The sequence below is a fragment of the Antechinus flavipes genome, chromosome 2 (genome assembly GCF_016432865.1).
Source record: "Antechinus flavipes isolate AdamAnt ecotype Samford, QLD, Australia chromosome 2, AdamAnt_v2, whole genome shotgun sequence".
NCBI lineage: Eukaryota > Metazoa > Chordata > Mammalia > Dasyuromorphia > Dasyuridae > Antechinus > Antechinus flavipes.
In genome coordinates, this window is record NC_067399.1 from 62,532,720 (window position 1) to 62,542,242 (window position 9,523).

Sequence of the window (9,523 nt, forward strand, 5' to 3'; positions counted from 1 at the left end):
TAAAGGAACAAAACACAAATATCCAGTAACAGACAGATGACCAGGCGAAATACTCAGTTGCCCAAGCATTTAGGATACAATGATTACATATGACCAGACTGAAAATAGCAAAGCTTGACATAATTGAATTGCAGTAACAGTTCTATTGACCATTGCTCTGATCAGAGAGATCAGTTACAGAAGGAAAAATTCAAGAACATAACTATAACATAACATAAGCAGTTGAGTTTTAACAGCTTATCAATCAATTGTCCCAGTAACTGTCACAGGGTGGAGCTTTAAAACTCCCAAATAGCATTAACTAATTAACTCTAAGCCCAAAAACTCCAATAGATGTCATTAATCAAATTTCTGATAAATCTTAAAAAGAGTTACCATAACCTTATAGTAATAACAGAAAGAAATTTCGTCTCAGTAAGTTCACAACTTAGAACAATTATCATATCTGGGTAGATGTTACATGAGTGAACATTATATACATACAAATAGAAAAATATCCCAAATTGCATATTGTCCATAACAGAAACATTTTCAAAAGGACAAAGAAAAAAAACTATTATGTTCAGAGGCCCTTTAAATAACCTCAGGATGACCCAATACAATCAATTTAAACTTATACAAAAAACCCAATTCCACATAAAAGAATTCAAGAAGGTTTTTTTTTTAACATAGCAATTAAACTCTTAGAAATATTTGTACCAAAGTATGGATCACATTTACGACCATTTTCTTTTAACCAAAAAAAATTTATGTATCAAGAAACAAATATTCAATCAATTAACCTAAAATAAGCATGTCCTTAAAAATCAGTTTGCTGAACTGGCCGTAATCAGATAAGAAAAAAAACGGCAGGAACATACTCAGGGAGGTGAGGGGCGGAGAAGATTCCACGTGGCCACCCTTTCCCCACTCCTGCCCCCTAGAAAAAACTTCCCTCAGGTTCCCCACTCAATTTCCTACATGGGGATCCTTTTCAAGATTTAACCCATCAGTTTCCCAATATCAGGTTTCTTCCCAAATCCACCCATTTCCAACTTTCTCTTTCCCCCTGACTACATACTTGAACACTCTCCTTTCCTTTAAATGTTAGCATACTGCTGTATATTAACTTTCCAAACTTTCAAATCCCTTTCAATCTATTTTTTCTTTCTTTTTTTTTTTTCTTCCTTTCTCTCCCTTTTCTCCCTTTTTCTCACAGGCTGCTGCAGTCAGCCAGAGACAGAGAGAGAGAGAGAAAGATTTTTCAAACTTCTTGATATTTTCTAAGCCTGCAACACAGAGGCTGAATCCTTATCTCTTACAAGCTTACTTTAACTTTTAACACAGACACACACAAACAAACATGGAGCTCCAATTTACTATGCACAGTTGCAACATTTTCCAACCAACAACATAACAGACAAACCACACAGAACATAGAACATATATGACAGACTACACAGTTACAACATTAAGCAAACATATACCCAGAGGATATTCTCCAGCGTCCCAGAAAATACCCGTCTCAGAATTTGTAAACCCGTCGGCATTTATTCTGAGACCACAGGTTGCAACAACAGAACAGACCAGAACCAGAACCAAAACCAGACAGACTTACTCTCCCGAATGCCGAATCAAATGCCGAATCGATTTCGTTGTCCACTGTAGGCCGGACTGAGGCTGAAGAACCGCTTCCTTTTCCTAGGAGTGCTGGTCTTTTCTCATGGAACAGACCCAGGTCCTGAGCCCCCCTCAGGCCTAGGTGGAGACGGAGAGGTCTCTAATCTCTAATCCAATTCTCAGTTTCTATTATCTCGGTGGGACCTCCAAATTGTAATGCCGGAGAAACTGAGGCAGGAGAGAGATTAGAGAGTTTTTAATATTTTATTAATTGGAGAGTAAGATTGACTGGACAGGACTCTCATCTCAGATTATCCAGTCAGACAGAGATAAGTATACTGGGACCAAGGAATCCATATTGGTCCCAGGGCTGGAGGACCCAAAGAATCCAGCGTCCAGCATACAGCTGCCAGACACCATTCTCCAGCCATGAATGGAGGAACCCCAACTTCTTAAATACCTTTTTGGAGACAAAGAGAAAGGGAGGGAAAGTTTTTTTTTTATCAGGGAGGGGAAGCCATAAAACCTAAAAATTCCAGAGACAAAGAAGTAAAGATATCATGGGTTGGTCTTGGAATATTCTAAAGGAATATTGTAAATCCATAAAAGAATCAGGAGAGCTACTCTTTTATCTTGCTAATTTACAACCCGAGAGCGAATAATCCTTAGTTTTACTGGGTCAGAGACAGAACAGTTAAGGTAACTGAGACAGGGAAACTGAGTCAGGACAGTTAAAGAAAACTGTGGCATAACACTAAGATATATAGGTAGATGCTGAAATGTCTTAAATTACATCTGAAAAGGAACTTCCTTGACAAGCAGTAAGTAAAAAAATCTTCAGCTCCTCCAATTGAGGATATGGCTTGATCGGGAAACTCAAAAGCCTCAAGATATTTGGACAAAGGGAAGTCATCTCCATTAGAACCTCTCTAGCTAGTTTTCTCCTTCAAAAGCAGAAATGCCCTAAACTTCAAAGGAAAGGACCAAGGATAGGGAATTCCTTTTCCAGCAAAGGCTGGCCTAGACTAGATTCTGTTTGTACGCTTAAAGAGAAATTAGCTCAGTTGGGTGGGGTCCTGCTCAACTAACAAGCATGTATCTTGAGGGCTAAGAGCAAGTCTTATCACTCTGCTAAGCCCCTCAGAAGCTCTTTGACTTTTTCTGGAGATAAGTTTTTAAAAGAAGAGGGAAAAGGGTGAATCCCAAATTAATAATTAATATAATAGTATGATATTTCGCTCATAACCTCAGTTTCCTTTTATGTAAAGTAGGAAAAATAATATCCATAACTGATATTTCACAAGATTCAGATGACAAAAAATTTTTTTGGAAGAACATAAGCTACTTGAGAGCAGGAACTAATTTTTTTAAACTTTGTATCTCTGCCACTTAGCACAATGTGATACACGTAAATCTTTATTTAATTGACTGTACACTACTAAAAATGGGATAGGAAAATAGACATATCATGGACTTTGCCCTCTAAGAGTTCACAAATTAATATGGAGATGAGAACTGTAAATAACTGTTGAACAAGGAGAAATGAGATAAAAGCAAAGAAGAGAGCCAAAGAATGATGGGAAACTTGAAGAGCAAAAAATCATTTTCACATTTAGGGAGACAATAGTGAAAGAAGTATTCTTGGAGGAAGTGACATCTCCACTCTGGGCTGCCTCATTTCCCAGTATAATTAGCTCACAATTATTCAGGCCAGAAGAGAAGAACTTGGATAAGTTATACTGTTAAGTCTGAACTTTTAAATTAACCTTCTAACTTGCCTCCCTCTGCAAATTCTACAAATTAACCTTATTAAACACTGTATCATGAATGCCACTCCATTCACTGACTCCCGCAGTGGTTACTTCTTAGTTTGGAATCTTAGGCTCTCAACTGAATAACCCCAATCTGCATTCTCAAGTTTATCTCTCTTATTATCCTAACTTCCCTCCAGTCAAATTGAGCTCACAGTCCTGTGAGCACTTATAAATATTCCTACTTCTGCTTCTATCAAACAGGATTGAGATGCTCTTAATAGGACATTTACAAAATTCTAACAAATATTTATCAAATCCAGGGTGCTGGAGATACAAAAATAAAAAATAATTCAGTCCCTGCCCTTAGGAGCTTACATTCTCTTAGGGAGAATTTCATTAGAAGGTAAAAATACATCATCCATACAGATATGATAAAAGACACTGAGGAAGAGGTGCAAAAAGGACAATAGTGAAAGATAAAATCAAAGCAACTCTGAGGTTGTGTCTCACACCCATTAGATCATTGTTAAAGATGACCTTTCCCTGCCAACAAGCTGTTGGAAAGACAAGCATGTTTAAGCAAGGTTGTGAAGCTGTGAATTGATCTAACCACTCTAGAAAGCAATTTGGAACTATACCCCAAAAGTCACTAACCTGAGCATACTATATTGTGATACTAGTGCTAGAAATATACTCCAAAGAGGTCAAAGAGAAAGGAAACGATCCATCTTTACAAAAACATGCAAAATAGCACTTTTTTTTTTTTTTTTGGTAATAGCACAGAACTGGAAACTAAAAGTTATCCCCCATCCTTTATGAATGTAATGGAATGTTAATTATGAATGATAAAAGGGATCGATTCAGAGAAAAGTGAGAGGACTTGTATGAACCAATATTGCATAAACTGGACTGAACAGAACCAGATAACAAAATTATCAAACTACAACAAAAAACTACAACAATGTAAAGAAGGCAACTCTGAAGGACTTGAGAACTATATGGATACAATGGCTGATCAGAATTCCAGAACACCAGTGATGTCATGCTTCCACTTCTCTGCAGAGAAATGATGGACTAGAGAGCTAAAACTGAGACATCCATTTTCCAGAAATGATTGAGATGTGAATTGTTTTGTTTGATCATATTTACTTGTTACAATGGAGGGCTGTTATATGAATGAAAGGAAAGAAAAATTGTAAATGATGCCAAAATAGTAGTAATAGTAATGATGGTAATAGTAGTAGTTAGTAGTAGTAATAGTAGTAGTAGTAGTAGTAGTAGTTTATAGTAGTAAAAGGAAAAGAAAGGAAGGAAGGAGGAAGAAAAAAGAAAGTTTAAATGAAAACAAAATGGAGAGCAAAAGGAAGTTCAGACAGGGACACAAATAAGCAGAACACTGTTGGTTTTTCATTTAAATTTGATGTATGCTAATTTAAAAGCTGCAAATGAAGATTTATGGTTTCATATATAATTCTCTTTTTAAATTTTTTTTTTAAAAATTAAATGCTCTAGTACAATATGACAAGTAGAAAGACATTTTCAGGTTATTAAAGTAACTGTGCTTTATATAGAATCTATATAGGACTAAGCTAAGCTCTGAAGGAAGAGAAAGATTTTTAAAAACAGGAAAGAAGAGGAAGAAGGCATTCCAGCCACAGTGGATAGGATGTTACCCACAAAGTCATGGGACTCCTCCAGAGTGTCTATAGTACAAAAGCAGATTGGCTGATTTTGTTGTGAGTCATAAGAAAGTGAAAGAATGTCAAACTGGGAAATCCCAACAAACTATTTTTAGTGACGGTTTCCAGAGCATATTCAAGTGGAGGATTTATCCTCTCCTTACTATTTTACTTAACTTTTCAAGAGCACTTTGAAAGTGGTATCTTTCTTCAGTCCTGGGAGACAGGGAATACATAAAATTGTCCCCATTTTAAAGATGAATGAACCGAGATTCAGAGAAAGCAAGTGATTTGTCTCAGACCACACAAATAGTCAATAACAGAACTAGGCCTCAAGTCCAGGCCAAGGTCCTTGAGAGCAAAAGCAGCTCTTTGAATCCCAGGACCTTAGGCATAGTAATTTTCACATATGGTGGTAATTGTTGAGTCATTTCAGTCTTGTTTGACTCTTTGTGACCCATTTGGGGTTTTATTAGCAACGGTCCTGGAATGCTTTACCATTTCCTTCTCTAGCCTATTTTACAAATGAGAAAACTGAAGCAAGCAGTGCCTTGAAGTGTCTTGTCCAGAGTCACACAGCTACGACATGTCTGAAGCTGTATTTTAATTCAAGATGAGTCTTCCTGTCTGTAGGCTGGGCATTCTATCCACTGCTAGTGGTTTGCACATAGTAGGTCCTCATTATAAGAGGTTAAGAATGTTGGAAAAGATAGAAAATGAATCCTGGAAGTTAGAATTTCACCCCTGACTCTCACAGCTATATGACCATAAACATGTAATGAATCTACCTGCCCCAATATTCTTTTTCTTAAAATGGGAATAACAATCCCAATAAAAGCAGTATAGAGTGTTATATAAGAGAGTCAGTCACAAAGTCAGGAAGACCTGGATTCAAGTACTGCCTCTGACTTAATGACTATATAATCCTGGTCAATGGTATAATTCAGGGTCAAACTCAAATAGGAAAAGAAGCAGCAACATTGAACTTGAGGATCCCTATGGGTGACATATTGACTTAGAAAACCACATATTAACATTTTTATGTCTTTTTGTATTTTATTTGTTTAATTAGATATTTCCCAGTTATATTTTAATCTGGTTCCAACCACATGCTGATTACATACCTGACATCTCTGATCTAGATAGCTTTCTAAAACGTTTGAGAAAATGTATCAACTAGCTTCAGTAGAGAGAATTTTATCACCTATGTAGAAGATAATTTTATGCTAGAGTTTACTAGAAACAATTTTATTCATTTGAATTAGTTGAATCATAAACATTGGCAATTACATGGCACAGTGGATAATGCTCTGGGCTAGAGTCAGGAGACCCTATGTCCTTAGTTCAAATGTGTCCTTAGACTATGATCCTGGACAAATCATTTAATTCTGTTTCCCTCACTTTCCTCAGCTGTAAAATAAGCCAGAGAAGGAAATGTGAACTCTCTGCCCCAAAACCCCCCAAATAGGATCATAAAGATTAGACCCAACTAGAAAATGACAACAAATCCTAAACATTTCTAGGAAAAAAGAGTGAAGGGGAAGGTAAAAGGACAGAGAGAAACAGAGAGAGAGAAGAAAGGGGCAGGAGAATGAAAGGCAGAGAGAGAAAAAGGAGGGTGGGAAGGGACCATAGTTTCCATATGCCTTTGAAAAATCTAAAGTCATTTTAGAATAGCAATTGTAATATTTTCCAACAAAAGACAAAAGTCCACAGTCAAGATTAGTTAGGGATCAGAATTTTCAGAACAATAAGTAACTCAAAATGTCAGCATGCCCTGAAGCACACTGACATGTTAGACTAAAACCTACTAAAACCTATCAATCCTTCCTTTTAACCATTATTTCTAAGGATTCTCCTTTACACTTGATCAAAGGTGAGCTCATTTTCTGTAACTGAAGAATTCAATTATTCCTTCTAAGAGCAAGAATAGGTAGCTAGACAATATAGTGGAGAGAGAGCAAGGTCTTTGCCAAGAAAACCCTAAATGGGGTCATGAGGAGTTGGACACAACTGAAATGACTGCACAGTATCAAAAGTATTTTATAATATGAAGTCTAAAGAGGTAAAGGGAAATGAGGAGAGGGAGGAATGTGTGTATGTGTGGGAGTCTCTGATGCTCCACATTTGGGAATTCCTTCTAGCCATTAAATTACAGGTACAGTCCCTATTACCAAATGCCTCATAGGTTTGCTATGAAGTTAGACTGAAATAATTTCTATAATGCTTTTTATACACTTCAAAATACTTTATAAAAATCAGCTAAATGTACATATGTGTAACCCACATCCCAAATCCCCAAATCCAAATTTTCTCTCTGCATGAGATATGGGAGCTCTTCCATAATAGCTCACCAAGAGAGAGTCCCATATCATACCCAAAGGAAAAATTCCCAGAAGTCTCTAGTGTGTATAGCAAGCTGGGGAGAGGGATACAATCAAGACTACCAACTCTTCTCACTGTCAGCTTCTTTCCAGAGTCATCTCCTCTTCTTAGTAGCAACCTAAATGGGTTTGGGCATTTTCCACCTTCTCCTTCAAAGCCAGAAGAATCCAAAGTGACTGCAGAGCTTGAAGAGATTCAAGAAATGAGTTCTTTTCTTCCATGTTCACCAAATCCACCTCCTAATGATGGCACAAAGCATTGATCTCTACTGATGAAAGAATTCCATACTAATGCGCTTTGAAGCGTGTTTTACAAATGTTTGCTTTTGAGAATAACTCAGTTTTATCTATACTTTATAATTAAATCTTTTGCCTGCGCAATTCCATTTTATGGGGAAGGAAAAAAAATTCTGACTTGACCAAGCTCATATATGGCTAGTTAGATCATGTTTAAATTAAGGATGGTCTCAGTCTTCCTCCCACTGTGACAGATTACAACTCCTCTATAACTTAGAGGATTATCCTTGACAGCTTCTGCAGCCAAAAAACATTATCAAATGGCCAGACTGGCAATGTCTTCTGAATTTCACTAGATTGGTCCTAGCACAACAAAACATGTGGTACAATTCTGGGCTAATATCCAAAGCCTTCCAAGTAGAATATAATAATGTCCCCAAAACATTTAGTAAGGCAAAAAGCATTTATTAAGTACTTGTTGTTCAGTCATATCCAACTCTTTGTGTCTAATACTGTCCATGGAGTTTTCTTGGCAAAGATACTAGGGTAGTTTGCCATTTCCTTTCCCAGTAGATTAAGGCAAACAGGATCAAGTGACTTGCCCAGGGTCACATAGTACGTGTCTGAAGTCAGATTTGAACACGAGTTTTCTTGATTCCAGGGTTAGCTAAGTCTACCTAGCTACACCATTAAGGGTTTACTATGTGCCAAATACTTGTATTTGTATCCCCTGCTTAGCATGGTACTAAGCATGGGGTATACAAATATAAGCCAAAAAGAAAGAAGAAAGCCTGTTTTTGATTTCAAGGAGTTTGCATTCGAATAGGGTTAGACAGCACAGAAAAGGGAAATGAAATGTTGGAGGAGATTCCAAAGTGGGACTGAGATGGGAATGAACATAATCTGGCCTGGGCACTTTCCCCATCGGTCTCACCATTGGAAGAAAGGGCAAACATAGCAGAGGGATATTCAGGGTGAGGATGCCCCAGGTTTTGAGGGAAATTCTAGCAACTAAAAACAGCATGATGACAAAGACTGGAAAGCCAAAGGAAGACCCTGGATTATAATGAAAGTTGTTTGGTTCGCATGCCTTCCCAGAATGAGAGCTCCAGGAAGAACTCACCAATGAGATAAGGAAGCTGATATGGTGGGCAGATGCTGTAGGGGAAGGAGTGACAGGTCATGCACTATGTTCTAGGCAATGGGGATACAAATATGAAGTATAAAACAACCCCTCCTCTAATTAGGGAGAAACGTATCTGAAAATGTACAGAGCATAAATATATAGTAAGTACAAATAAACTAAGTAGTTAAATCTAAAATAGTCATGTCAGTTGTGTCCAACTCCTCATGACCCCGTTTGGGGTTTTCTTGGCAAAGACAGCTCTCTCCCCACTATGTTGTCTAGCTACCTATTCTTGCTCTTAGAAGGAATAATTGAATTCTTCAGTTACAGAAAAATCTAACCTAGGAAGGGCACTAGCAAGTGGGAGGACTTAGCAAGACATTTATTTGCCAATGATCTTGCCGGATGATCCTGGGCTGCATCTTCAAGGAAGAAGGTCTCTGAGTGGAGGGAAGGAGCAAACAGAAGGTGGATGGGGAGGAAGGTCCAATAAGTTTAATATGATGGTTGGGGCCAAGTTCTGTAATGCTTTAAAAGTTAAATAAAAAAGTATGTCTTTCATCCCTAGGCAATAAGAAACCGCCAGAGTTGATTGAGTAGCGGAATCATATGGTCAGGTTTCTGATTAAGAAAAATGACTTTGGCAGCCATGTGGAGCATGGAGTAGAGAAGACCAAGGTTTAAGGCGAGGAGAGCAATTGGCTGTTGCAGTGATCTAGATGAGAAATGTTGACGGTCTAGACT